General features: G+C 43.9%; 1 protein-coding gene across 6 annotated transcripts in view; it reads right to left on the reverse strand.

Annotated features, from left to right (window-relative positions):
- Positions 1 to 15,427, reverse strand: part of evi5b (ecotropic viral integration site 5b) — a 183,098-nt gene that overhangs the window by 4,388 nt on the left and 163,283 nt on the right. The window lies entirely within an intron of this gene.

The following is a 15,427-nucleotide window of genomic DNA, read 5'->3' on the forward strand; positions in this document are numbered from 1 at the left end:
AGTAGGCGGCGGGTCTCTCAAAAAAAGTTACAACAACATGGCGCATAATCACGGGCGCAGATAGAGGGGGGGACTCGTCCCACCCAGATTTAAATTCACCTCGTTCGGTCCCCCCCACTTATAGGGAGGAAAAAACGTCTATGCTGTCTTTCTTTGTATAAGGCAAACCTCACGGAAAAATCAAAAGACTAATTACCATTCGGTTTATTGAGGTGCACGGCAGTGTATACATAGTTGCAACAACTCACATAAAACAAAGACTGATATTCGGTTAGTTGAGCTGCGCAGACTGCACAGGTTGCGAGCTCGAGCTTGGTTGCTATGGTTACTAACAACAAGTTTGACAGGCATATCGGGGTTGGGGTTGGTTTGCTGGCAGCTTTGTCCCCCCCAGTTTTGTGTCCCTCCCAGTTCAAAAAACGTATCTGCGCCCCTGCGCATGACATCAATGCGAGGGACGCTTCAGGCTGTGAAGGTTCTGAATCTTCTCAATGGAAGGACGCAGAGGTTAGGGAGCTGATTTCTATTTGGGGGGATGCAGCTATTCAAGCTAGATTGGATGGGTCATACCGCAACCGGGCGGTTTTACTTCCGTAAACACTGGCCATGCTCACTGCGTGTGACGTCGTCGTATCCTGCAATGCGCATGCGGAACACTTTTAGGTCGCTTTTCGTTCATACTGAGGATCACATACAAGTCGCATATATTTGTTAATGTGAACGACCTCACAAAAAAATCGGATTTCACAAAAAAATCGGAATTGAGCATTAAGCCTTGCAGTGTGAACGTAGCGTGTGACACATTTATATTTCACATTTACTCATTTGGTTAACACCATGCAACTGAGACGGGATATAACGACAATCAAGAGATTCAGGGCGTTACTCAAGGGCCCAACAGTGCCAAACTGGTGTTGCTAGGATTTAAACTCTCAACCTTCCAAACAGCAGCCCAAAGCCTTAACCATTGAGCCTTTACCACTTCCCCCTAAACCAAAGTCTCCCCATCTGGGAATCGAAACCTGGTCTTCCACATGACCACTACCTCTGCTTGATGACACTATTATTCATACGTGTAAGGTAGAAGTGGTAAACTGGTCAGAAGGGCTGGCTCAGTCTTGGACTGTCCTCTGGACTCCATTGAGGAGGTGGGTGAGAGGAGGATGTTAGCCAAGCTGACCTCTATCATGGATAACCCCTCTCACCCCCTACATGAGGCTGTGGGGGCTTTAAAGGAACAGTCCACCGTACTTCCATTATGAAATATGCTCTTATCTGAATTGAGACGAGCTGCTCCGTACCTCTCCGAGCTTGGCGCGACCTCCCAGTCAGTCAGACGCAGTCAGACGCGCTGTCACTCCTGTTAGCAATGTAGCTAGGCTCAGCATGGCCAATGGTATTTTTTGGGGCTGTAGTTAGATGCGACCAAACTCTTCCGCGTTTTTCCTGTTTACATAGGTTTATATGACCAGTGATATGAAACAAGTTCAGTTACACAAATTGAAACGTAGCGATTTTCTATGCTATGGAAAGTGCGCAGTATAATGACAGGTGTACTAACACCTTCTGCGCGCTTCGGCAGCGCATTGATACGGAGCTCAGATATCAATGCGCTGCCGAAGCGCGCAGAAGGTGTTAGTACGCCTGTCATTATAGTGCGGACTTTCCATAGCATAGAAAATCGCCACGTTTCAATTTGTGTAAATGAACTTGTTTCATGTCACTGGTCATATAAACCTATGTAAACAGGAAAAACGCGGAAGAGTTTGGTCGCATCTAACTACAGCCCCAAAAAATACCATTGGCCATACTGAGCCTAGCTACATTGCTAACAGGAGTGACAGCGCATCTGACTGACTGGGAGGTCGCGCAAAGCTCGGAGAGGTACGGAGCAGCTCGTCTCAATTCAGATATTTCATTATGGAAGTACGGTGGACTGTTCCTTTAAGCAGCTCTTTTAGTAGTAGACTGCTACACCCACAGTGTAAGAAGGAGAGATGCCACAGGTCATTCATACCTGCTGCTGTCAGACTGTATAACATCCACAACTTGTAACGTAGCACCAATAACCTGTTTGTCGTTTAATTTGCACTACTTCACCACTACTACCTCTGCCATCTCTCATCGATGCAATTATGTGCAATAATATAGGCCCTAAACTATTTTTATACATACTTTATACACACACACGCACACACACACAGTCTACCTGTAATGTGCAATTTTTCCGAGCCTCTCAATAAGGCAATTTTTTTCTATACTTTTTCACGGTAGATAATGCAAATAGCCCTCTGTATTTAATCCTTCGTTTGTCTAATTTTTATTTCAGTTTTATTTGTTATCTGTTTGACATTTTCTTGCAACTGTAACACGTGAATTTCCCCGATGTGGGATGAATAAAGTGAATCTAATCTAATCTAGATTAAGCATAGTGATGGAGGTGGGTGGCTCTGACGCTTACCCATAAACCCTCATCACAAGAGACTTTCAGCTTCCGTCGTGTTTCGTTTCTCTCCTTCATGGAATAGAATATGCACAACTAAATTTACTTTCCCTATCAGACGATACACTTTGTATAATCCATATAGTATGGGGTGGAGACCGACATCCAGCATCATACTGCACCCCACAGCGAGAAGGCGCAGGCAGTAAAAGCACACTTTCACTACACATCCGCATTTTCAGCAAGAACAAACGTTTTCAGACACAGCCATCAACTCCGATTAGTCAGAACGTGTTGATTATTTCTAACAGCATCACTCACAGTACTTCTGGCCACAAGATTTATATTAAAACATCATTTCTATAGAAACAGTATATAGTCGGGGGGATGTGCAACATTTTATCTCATCTCATTATCTCTAGCCGCTTTATCCTGTTCTACAGGGTCGCAGGCAAGCTGGAGCCTATCCCAGCTGACTATGGGCGAAAGGCGGGGTACACCCTGGACAAGTCGCCAGGTCATCACAGGGCTGACACATAGACACAGACAACCATTCACACTCACATTCACACCTACGGTCAATTTAGAGTCACCAGTTAACCTAACCTGCATGTCTTTGGACTGTGGGGGAAACCGGAGCACCCGGAGGAAACTCACGCGGACACGGGGAGAACATGCAAACTCCGCACAGAAAGGCTCTCGCCAGCCACGGGGCTCGAACCCGGACCTTCTTGCTGTGAGGCAACAGCGCTAACCACTACACCACCGTGCCGCCTGCAACATTTATTATTTAAAAAAAAAAAACCTGCACATAAATCACTGATATGGTGATGTTTTCTGTGACGAAATGTTGACTTTTGGAAGGAGTCTCCAGTGTCAAAGTTTCATAACAGTCAAAGGTAAAGCACTATCTTTTTCTTTCTTTTCTTTTCAACTTCAAGACAGAAAAAGACACGCTAATACGAAACAAACCAACATGTTTCATGAATTCTCCACAACAGTGAATTTAGCTAGAAATGACAAAGTTTGATGGGTCATATTTTAATAAATAATTCAATAATTAAATTCTATAAATTACTGTGGTACAAGAGGAATAAAATGTCCATTGGAAAATAAATCAACTTCTATAATCTTGTGACAGGATTATTTTTCTACAACAGCAGCATGCCTCAAAGTGTTTTATTCACTGCTTTAAAAAGTCTCAATGACTTGTACAGATTTAATGATTCAAGTCAATTAAAGGAGAATACTATACTAGTACTATACTGTAGTACAAACTGCTGAAAAAAAAGTTATGCTGGCTAAAACAAAGGTGTCCGCATTAACTTTTTCAGCAGTTTGCGCTACTATGGACCCTTTTCACGTGACGTCACGACAAACGCGGCCGCCATTTTGGACATGTACTACCAGTAGTTTACCACAGCCAGCATTGAGGAACGGCAGCAAAGAAAGTGTTTATTTTCAGCAAGACTTCCATCATGCCACTATGTTGTTGTGCACCTGGATGTAGTAACCATCAACAAACAAGGCAAGGGTTATCATTTTATCGGATCCCGGTAGATGCTGACCGACGGAGAAGATGGATAGCGGCATACCAACGCTTGTGTAGTGACCACTTTGTTGGAGGTAAGACGAATAAAATTAGCCAGAAAAGGCATTACATTGCTGTTAACATTCCATTCTAGTTTACTGTAATTATGATCTGGCAGCTATTTACACCGGATCCAGTGTAAATAGCCGCCGGAGCCAACGTCCGAGGTTCCGGAGCGCGCTCGCTCGTGGCCCGGCCGGGGCCGGCGGCCGCGGAGCCGGCGCGCGCTCGCTCACGGCCTGGCCGGACGTTGGCTCCAGCAGCTATTTACACTGGATCCGGTGTAAATAACTGCCAGATCATAATTACAGTAAACTAGTAAATACAGTTTTCTGCATCTCGCTCCTTTTTCTTTTATGTTTGTCGCCTTCCTCGCATTCAAACCGATTTGAGCCGAAGTCCACTACATGTCCAAAATGGCGGTTGCGTTTACGAAGGTCACGTGACTGAAAAGGGTCCATAGCTCTTCTGTGGGATTGGACCATATGGGCTAGCCTTCGTGCCCCATTCGAATCAGTGAGCCTTCGACACCCATGACCCTGTCACCGGTTCACTAGTTGTCCTTCCTTGGACCACCTTTGTTCAGTACTAACCCCTGCATACCAGGAACACCCCAGAAGATGTGCCATTTTGGAGATGCTTAGACCCAGTCATCTAGCCATCACAATTTGGTCCTTGTCAAAGTCACTCAGATCCTTACACTTGCCCATTTTTCCTGCTTCCAGCACATCAACTTTAAGAGCTGATTGTTCTCTTGCTGCCCAATATATTCCACCCCTTGACAGGTGTTATTGGAACGAGATAATCAAATGTCCCGTCATCTGTCAGTGGTCATAATATTATGGCTGATCTGTGTATGTGACCGAACACAATCAGATTTTCACACAAGTCCTAAAAGCAGATAAAGAGAACCCATTGAAATAAACAAGACAAAATTATTATACTTGGTAATTTACTTAAGGAAAATGATCCAATATGGGTGGCACGGTGGTGTAGTGGTTAGCACTGTTGCCTCACAGCAAGAAGGTTCTGGGTTCAAGTCCAGTGGCTGACAGGGGTTTTTGTGTGGAGTTTGCATGTTCTCCCCGTGTCTGAGTGGGTTTCCTCCGGGTGTTCTGGTTTCCTCCACAGTTCAAAGACATGTGGGTTAAGCTAATTGGTGGCTCTAAATTGATCGTAGGTGTGAATGGTTGTCTCTGTGTATCAGCCCTGTGATGATCTGGTGACTTGTCCAGGGTGTACCCCGCCTCTCGCCCATAGTCAGCTGGGATAGGCTCCAGCTTGCCCCCAACCCCTGGACAGGATAAGTTAAATGAGAAGACTGCTGCTGGGGGGGGGACTGCATTCCGACATAAGACCCTTTTCCCATCTGTGAAACATGGTGGTGGTAGTATCATGATTTGAGCCCGTTTTACTGCATCTGGGCCAGGATGACTTGCCATCGTTGATGGAACAATGAATTCTGAATTATTCCAGCAAATTCTAAAGGAAAATGTCAGGATATCGGTCTGTGAACTGAATCTCAAGAGAAAGTGGGTTAGAGCCTCATCCCACAATATCAATAAGTACAACTATAAATAAATCGGTTCCCTGCAGTTTATGTGGTTGGTGGTCACACCAGACTGATGACAATACCTATAGCCCAGGCCTGGGTTTATCCATATCAGTGAGATGGCTTTTGGAGTGATTTTCCAGGCCTGGACCTGATCCGATTAAACATCTGACCGATCAGGTAATTCTTTACATGTGACATTGTCTAAGCATGCACTATTTTTCCCCGGGCATCTTTGTGCATCCTTGTTGCATCATGAGGTCACAGAATACAGATTCACGGAAAATAAAAAAAATATAATACAAAAGTATGGAGCTTTTATTCATGGTTATGTGATATTTTCCATGAAATATCAATAGTAAAAGTAAACATTAAATATCTTGCCTGCATTTATATTATGAACATCAGCAGTCCAAACATTTGTTTTATAGCCCGGTCACACCGCCCGAACTTTGCTGGAGCGTTCCTTGAACGGTGGGGGGGGGGGGGGGGGGGGCCGAATTTTGACAACGCTCGTCACCGCACACAAAATGGGAAAAAAATCAAAAACACGGGCGTCGGCTTAGCGGTGCACCGCTGAAGCCGGCGTTGCTTTAGCGTTGGTTTAGTGGTAGTGAGCGGTAGCGAGCGTTGGTTTAGCGGTGACGCGAGCGTTGGTATAGCGGCGTTCTGCGCATGCGGGCTTTGGCTCGGCGGGGGTATAAAGTTGGTTTAGCGGCATACCGCTTGTGACTACGGAGCTGAACGGATCATTTTGATACAAGTTCTGATAGATTTTTGATAGAAGCTCCACCATCAGCTTGTCATACAGTCCATGTTCAGGCCTTCTCAATATCCACTGTCTGACCCACACAACTCTGTCTCTCCTTCTTCTCTCTCTTCTCCTTCTGTCAACAGCTTGTTGCAATCTGAGGAGGTTCTGATTCTGCTGCTGGACTAGTGCACCAATTATAGCAAGTCTCTCAGCATCCATGGTGATACAGTTTTACTGTAACTTTGAGCAAATTCGATATAGATGAGGTCTGAACTCAACGGCAGCTCGATTCCAAATGAGCTCCTGGTCCATTTCTCCCCGTATTTATAGCCAAATTCTGGTCCCGCTCCGACACCTCTATACCAACGCCAAACCAAAGTTCATCGCCGCCATGGATAGCTGCTTCAACGCCCGACACCGTTCCAGCAACCCCGTGTCTGCTCGTAAAACGCTTACAACCGCTCCACCGAAGTTTGTGCAACGTTTAATCGCCGCCCAGGCAATGCTGGCGAAGCAGCGGTGGTCCAGCGTTCAAGATTTCTGCGTTGGCCTAGCGGACCCAAGCGTCCACGAACTTGCGTCTAGCGGTGCCAAACTTTGACTGGGCGTTGGTGGAGCGGGGGTGAACTTTGCCGGGGCGGAAAATTGCCCCTGCCTCACCGCTCGCAATATTTTGTGCAGCTCAAAACTTTCGGAGTGGTAGGAGGGCCCCTCGAGAAACATCAGCGGTGGCCGAGCGTATACGGCGTTGCTTTAACGGGGGCCAACTTTTGTTAAACGGTGGTGAACGGTTACGAGCGGTGATGAATTTTTTTCACCGCTCCAGGAACGCTCCAGCAAAGTTCGGGCAGTGTGACCGGGCCTTTACACGTCTTAATTTATCTGTGATGCATCATGAAATCGCTAACCAATCTGTAATATACTGAAACGTCTGTGACCAATCTGTAAATTACTAGCATCCGTGATGCAGCCGTATTAAAATCCGTATCCACGCTGTATTTTTATCCTTTTTTATTATATTTCCGTAGTCCGTGACCTATCTGTATTTTATCAACTACCAGTGTGTGTGCATGGGTTGTTTTCTAGTCTAAGCTGTGCAGTATGACCCGGAATAACATGCTACTACTTGGAAAAAACTTCTATGACTTTTCCTAAATTGCATGCATTTATTTACCCAAGTGGCAAGGCCAACCAAGATTATAGTCGGGATTATAGTTGTGGTGTAACTGCTCCAGACTGGAACTAAATTCAGGCAGCGGTACAGTCATAGTTGTAGTTATAGGTATATAGTTGTGGCACGGTGGTGTAGTGGTTAGCACTGTTGCCTCACAACAAGAAGGCTCGAGCCCAGCGGCCAACAAGGGTCTTTCTTTCTGTGTGGAGTTTCTCCCCGTGTCTGTGTGGGTTTCCTCCGGGTGCTCCGGTTTCCCCCACAGTCCAAACACATGCAGGTTAGGTTAATTGGTGGCTCTAAATTGACCGTAGGTGTGAATGTGAGTGTGAATGGTTGTCTGTGTCTATGTGTCAGCCCTGCGATAACCTGGCGACTTGTCCAGGGTGTACCCCGCCTTTCGCCCGTAGTCAGCTGGGATAGGCTCCAGCTTGCCTGCAACCCCTGCACAGGATAAGTGGTTACAGATAATGGATGGATGGTATATAGTTCTCGGTGTTGTCGGACCGGGCCCTTATGCAGCAGGACAATGACCCTTAGCATACAAGTCGTCCTATTAAAGAATGGTTAAAAGTAATAAAATTAATGTTTTGGAATGGCCAAGTGAAAGTCCTGACCTTAATCCAATAGAAATGTTGTGAAAACAGTTCACGTGAGGAAATCCACCAACATTCTGTTCTGTACAGAGCAATGGGCTAAAATTCCTCCAAACTGATGTGCAGGACTGATCAACAATTACCATAAACGTTTAGTTGCAGTTATTGTTGAACAAGGGAGTCACAACAGATACTGAAAACAAAGGCTCCCGTATTTTTGCCACTCACTGATATAATATCAGATCATTTTCCTTAATAAATAAATGGACCGATGTTATATTTATACCTCATTTGTTTAATTGGTGTCGATTTACTTTTTGAACTTAAATTATTAAATTTAGAACCAAATGCAAGGTAAAAATGTCTTGTTACTGGATACACAGGATATAAAAATGGGGGGACTACACCTACACACCTGGAAAAACACTGCTTGTGTTTATTTGAGGAACACTGCGCAAGTGTTTCCTTAGACATCAGTGTGTTAACAAGCTGACTCAATTTAGTCACAGTGATGCTTTTCACACTGTCTTGAAGAAGTCATGGTTTTCTTGCAGCAATGAACAAACATCCTTAAATTCTTACCTATTATTCAGGGGGGACTTTCTAGGTACAAGAACAAATAACTTCTGATGCAATTTCACTACGTCAGCATGACGAGAAGCAGGTTTAGAGATTTTCTGGCAAATTTTTTAGTGTAAAAAAAAAAAAAAGTGTCATCTTTGCAGGAAATTTACAAGTCATATAAAAAGACAGGGGGCTTTTAAAATATATATGATATATAGTGAAAATGAAATGCATGTGAATCTGGAAACAAACAAACAAAAAATAAAGTGATGAGGTAACTGACGGAAATGTGGGTTTGGATTTTCTGAGAGGTGTAATTCAAAGATGCTTAAAATACACACACACACACACACGCACTCTTACCTGAAACACACTGCCTCACCAAGACAGACATGTGGGAAGAAAGGTATTTATGGGTATTTCAAAGCAACCACAACACCTTGTGTGACCTCACACACTCATTAGATAATAACATGTAATTACATTTTCACGAAACAAGCATCTTTTGTAGATAAGAACTTTGTATTTGAGTGGATTGTAAGTAACAGGCAAAAAGAAAACACACACAGAGAGAGAGAGAGAGAGAGAGAGAGAGAGAGAGAGAGAGAGAGAGAGAGAGGAGATATGAATAGGCCGGAAACCAGCAGCAAAACACTTGATGTGTGACAACCCAAGTGGTGTTGGGAGGTTGTGTTGAGGGTGTATAGTTTCACTTGGTGCAAATATGATTGATAGGAAACTCTTTAGCAAATACGTGATTTAAATAGCAACCATCAGAATGCGCTTTGCACTGCTCGTATACTAGACAGCCCTGTTTCCTGCACTGCATTTAATTACCTACGAGAACCTTTGTAAAGGTGTATTAAATATTTGTCACATACTGCCTGCACCTCAAAACAGATTTACTGATCACAACCCCCAAAAAACCAAACTTTTCCCCTGTGATCTCCAGTGAAGACTATCATAACCAAGGCATTAGAATACAGCAATAACATTGGTGCAGCGCAAAACAGGCCAACATTATTTTTATATTGCTGCCGTTTTTAAGTCGTCAAGTAAATTCGAATGAGATACCGCGCGTGTTCAAAATGTCAGGCAGTATTCAGAGACAGGAAGGCATCAAATTGAACACAACCTACTGAGTTCCTTCCTCTAGCGGATTTTTTGCAGGCAGCAGACATGAATCCTTCAGCGTCCTATATATCCTATAATCCAGTGCAACTAAAACTGCAGCAAGAATGCAAGAAATACCTGGTGTAGCCACAACATGTACCCTATTTTCCATTTTGTCCAAGAACTTGATGCAAATGCTCACTATCCCCATCAATGTGGCCAAGTGGTAACTTATGGCTGCATTTGAAGCCTGTCTCAAGCTTGCAGAGTTACTGCAGCGCTGCCTCATAAGACAGCTTTCTGACATGAGATGGAAAGCCATCGAGGCAGCTGTCTTTTGTTTCAGATAGAGCTTTTGCTTCTCTTGAACACTTCCAAATGACTAATTGATCTAACTGTTGGGTTGAGTTTTTAAATGACTGTAACAAACAGCGTTGCGTTATCCACTTTCCCCCCGGTTTAAAAAAAAAAAAGAAGCCATATGCCATATTTCAATCGTTTTTCACTTTCAAACCCCCTCACCACAAACATCGCAGCAGCCATGCTGGCTAAGGCATCAAGCCACAAAGTATACCAATGCTGAGGCAGGAGTAGCTATAAGGAGGAAACAAGTAGCTTTCTGGGCTAAAGAAGCCTTTCTGCACTCTGTTGATAGGGATTCGAGAGGAACTGTCTGAATGGTGTAGAGTGTGCTGCAGTTTAACCACAAGCCACCAACCTTTTGTTTTTCAAGAAGAGGATAAAAATCTGACTATATCCTCACAAATATAAATCAATGACGCAGTTTCGGTTTTCTGTTCGCCACTGAGCTCTCTCACATCCAAGATGGCTGGACACTTCAATTAGGCATACTCGGCCCCCACTTCTTGGAGGCCTGAGGAAAAATGCAGCATGTGGCTTAATAAATGCTTTACTCACTAAACCCATTTTGCATACAAATTCAGGAGTTAAATGAGTCACACTTCTGGGGTCATGCCTTTACACAACACATTCATAACTGAAGCACTTCAAAACAACATGCAGAGGTGAGAAACGCAAATACACCTAGGGGTGAGAAAAAACAAATTATGCTAAGGTACATCTTGAGTCTTTTTTTGTGAAATGATTCTCTATTGATGCACAGATATTTTCACAGTTCAAATACAAACATGAAGCAAGACGTAAATGGAAAAAGGAAAAAAAAAAACAAAAAAACAAAATGTGTTTCTGGCCACAAATGCAGACCAACTGAGTGGTGAAATGTAAAAGCATAGGCTAGCATGTGTGTTATGAATACATTACACACTAGCTATGGGGCAGCCATGACCTAAAGGTTAGAGAAGCAGCCTTGGGCCCAAAGGGTTGCTGGTTCAATTCCCTGGACTAGCAGGAAAATCCACAGCTGAGGTGTCCTTGAGCATGGCACCCAAGCCTCAACTGCTCTCCAGGCCCTGAATGCACGTGTGCTCATTGTATAGCACTCTGGATAGGAGCACGTTCTAAATACCTGTAATGTAGCTCTAAACTGTCACAGCAAGATAAAGTATTTCAGGAATACGCCAAAACATACAAAAATCACATTGCACGTTTTGTCCTGGAGTTGGAGGAAAAACAAACCGTCTTCTGCTGGTCCTACTCAAGAGACAACCCTCAAGCAAGTGGCAAAGCTTCCAAATAATTCTTACAGGGCAAAGCAAATTACCAGGCAAGTTTCGTTGCAAAATATTTAAAGCTCTTGCTGAAAATGTGAGCTTTTCTTTATGCTTTCAAAGTAAAAACTGTTAAGCACCTCTGCAATGCCACACAGCCATCCTTGAGTGTGAGGAGTACATTGTGCACACTAATGCCGCTTTTCCACTACAAACGCGGCTGAGTCGGGCTGAGCCGTGCCGTGCTGAGTCGAGCTGAGTGGGGCTGTTGGAGTTGCATTTCGACTACAACCGCGCTGAACCGTGCTGGCTGGAAGTGGGTGGACACATTGGGTGGAGTTAGTGAAAGTGGGTGGATGTCACGTGATGTCGTTAGGTGGCGCAAACAGTGACATCAGTGAGCTTTTAAGCGGTAGTCTCACGACCCGGATAGTAAACAATAAACATGGAGTCGTTAGTGTTGCTGGTCTTGGTGCTGTGGCTTGTTGTCACCGACAACGCCAACAGATACTGGCAAGAGCATATAGATGAGGCGAGGCGCATAAGGCTTCAGAAATTCTCGTAATTCATAATTCTTCTTCTTCCGGGTTTACGATGTTTACAGATCCCAGCGTGCTCGCGGGGCGTGTGTGGGCGTGTGAAGACACTCCTCCTCACCAATCAGTGCACAGGGGAGTGTCTCCTCACGCCCCTAGCCTCACTCAGCTCGGTTTGGCTCGCTTCAGCCCCACTCCAAAACCGTGCGAGTTTTGGGTGCTAAGCAGGGCTGAAGTGAGCCGAGTCGTGCTGCTCTAAGGTAGTCGAAACGCGAGCCGTGTCGGGCTGAAGTGAGCTGAAGCGAGCTGAAAAAGGGTAGTGGGAAAAGGGCCATTAGTACTTAATTACATAGTGTGTGCATTTTGACAGGATAGGTGTTTTCTCAAATCAAACACAGCAAGTTGTGCACTTACCAAATAATGATTGTGATAATTGCAGTCAAATATTGCAATTACCTATTCCCCCCCTCCCTTACCTCTTAAAAATAAATGGTTTTTAAAATTTTCCTCGCTTGTGTGCGCTCCCTATTTCACGCGACGAATGTCGTCATCATTGGCATCGGAAATTACGTGCCCTGGCTGAAAATAGCTTGGCTTTCCCTCCACTTCTGCTACATAGCTAAGACGGCGACCACTGAGGGTGAGAAGTACCGAAGGTTTCACACTCAATTTTTTTGACTTAGGAGTACACCATCCAGGTACTCGCTGCATGTTGCCATAATTATCAACGTAAACACACTTACACCTCTGGGAAGAAAATAAATAAATCAATAAATAAAACTAAAGAGACCACTGCAAAATTATCAGTTTATCTGGTTTTACTATTCATAGGTGTGTGTCTGAGGAACATGAACATTTTTGTTTTATTCCATCAACCCCCGACAGTATTTCCCCCAAATTCTACATAAAAATATTGTCACTTGGAGCATTGAATTGCAGAAAATGACAACTGGTCAAAATAACAAAAAAGATGAAGAAGTGTTTTCAGACCTTGAATAATGCATAGAAATCAAGATCATATTCAATTTTAAACACAATACTAATGCTTGAACATAGGATGAGTTCAGAAATCAATTTTTGGTGGAATAACCCTGACATTTAATTACAGCTTTCATGCATCTTGGTGCAAAAATTCAATCAGCTCAGCTTTGTGTGATGGCTTGTAACCGTTCATCTTGATCACATTCCAGAGGTTGTCAATGGGGTTCAGGTCTGGAGATTGGGCTGGCCATGACTGGGTCTCAATCTTGTGGTCCCCCATCCACACCTTGATTGACCTGGCCATGTAGCATGAAGCATTGTCCTGCTGGAAAATCCTCAGAGTTAAGGAATATTATCACAGCAGAAGGAAGCAAGTTTTCTTCCATGATAACCTTGTACATGGCTTGATTCTTGTGTCCTTCACAAACAACAACCTGCCCCATTCCAGCCTTGCTGAAGCACCCCCAGATCACCAATCATCCGTCAAATTTCACAATGGATGCAAGACACTGTGGGGCTTGTAGGCCTCTTCATGTCTCTGTCTAACCATTAGATGACCAGGTGATTGGGGAAATGCTGAAAATTGGACTCCGAAGATTACCTTACTCCAGTCCCCTATGGTCCAATCCTTTAGCAAACTTCAACCTGGCTCTTCTTTACTTCTCATTGACGAAAGGCTTTTTTCTAGGTTTGCATGACCTCAGCCCCACCCAGAGCCCCGTTTTGAACCGTCCTTGCTGTGCACTTAACCCCAGCTGCCATTTGCCATTCTTTGTGTAGGTCACTTCATGTCATCCTATGGTTGTTGAGTGACATTCAAAGGAGTTGATCATCCCGGTCAGTGGAGAGTCGTTTTCACCCTCTGCCAGTCTGTAACTTTGTCACCAATATCTGCTGCTTGATCTTGTTCTTATGAACTGCCATCTATGAAATTTTGAGGATGGAAGCAACCTGACCCTCACTGTATCGCTCTGCCAGTAAAGCCAGAACTGATCCCTTCTTTTTCCTCACTCAAATTTTTTTAAACTCTTTTGGCCTGATGAATAGATTTTTTTGTATTCCAATTAAATTTAAAGGTACTACTAGCACTGTTTTTGCCATCCAAACTGGTCCTATTGCAAGAGGATAGTGATGACCACAGCAGTGGTTTTTATGCTTTTCCTCGTTAAATAAGATTTAACGAGGTGATCACCAAATCAGTACCTCATTAAGTAAAATGAGGTGTGCTTATGTTGGAATTACAACACAGACAATGGAATGAAATGGCTGCCATACATAGAGATGCTCATTTAAGAAACAACTGAAGTGGTCTCTTAATTTTCTCTAGAGCTGTATGTACTCAAAATAACAACTATATCCCCTTCGGACACAAGGAAAAATGCTATGGAACTTCACGCTGTGGAACTTAATGTGTACAATTGTACACAATGTCCAAAGGGGATAAGTGTGGACTGCTGTGAATTGAGACACAGCGAGTGGTATTAGATAGTTGTGGTTGTCTGAGCTTATATATGTAGAAGAGGACAAATACCACTTTTCCTTAGAGTGCTTTAAGTTGCCCTCTGATGATGCCTGAGCAGCAGTTTGGGAAAAAATGCTCTGGCTGACTTCACATCTCTAATACCCTGTCCACACTAGGGATTTTGTACTGATATGAAACTACTTTCGTACCGCAACACCTGTCCACACTAGCAATTATACCGGTACTGTAGCAGTATAACTGTATCGGTATGAAACCCACAAATGTATGGGTTTCATACCGGTTACAGTATCAGTACTGTAGCGCTTCGCTGTAGCGTGGACAGATGAAGCGGCTCTGTATCGATACAAATACAGTGGGGCAAAAAAGTATTTAGTCAGTCACCAATTGTGCACGTTCTCCCACTTACAAAGATGAGAGAGGCCTATAATTTTCATCATGGGTACACTTCAACTATGAGAGACAGAATGAGAAAAAAAAATCTAGAAAATCACATTGTCTGATTTTTAAAGAATTTATTTGCAAATTATTGTGGAAAATAAGTATTTGGTCAATAACAAAAGTTCATCTCAATACTTTGTTATATACCCTTTGTTGGCAATGACAGAGGTCAAACATTTTCTGTAAGTCTTCACAAGGTTTTCACACACTGTTGCTGGTATTTTGGCCCATTCCTCCATGCAGATCTCCTCTAGAGCAGTGATGTTTTGGGGCTGTCACTGGGCAACACGGACTTTCAACTCCCTCCAAAGATTTTCTATGGGGTTGAGATCTGGAGACTGGCTAGGCCACTCCAGGACCTTGAAATGCTTCTTACGAAGCCACTCCTTTGTTGCCTGGGCGGTGTGTTTGGGATCATTGTCATGCTGAAAGACCCAGCCACATTTCATCTTCAATGCCCTTGCTGATGGAAGGAGGTTTTCACTCAAAATCTCACGATACATGGCCCCATTCATTCTTCCCTTTACATGGATCAGTCGTCCTGGTCCCTTTGCAGAAAAACAGCCCCAAAGCATGA

Source organism: Neoarius graeffei, chromosome 4 (assembly GCF_027579695.1).
Source record: "Neoarius graeffei isolate fNeoGra1 chromosome 4, fNeoGra1.pri, whole genome shotgun sequence".
In the NCBI taxonomy this organism is placed as follows: domain Eukaryota; kingdom Metazoa; phylum Chordata; class Actinopteri; order Siluriformes; family Ariidae; genus Neoarius; species Neoarius graeffei.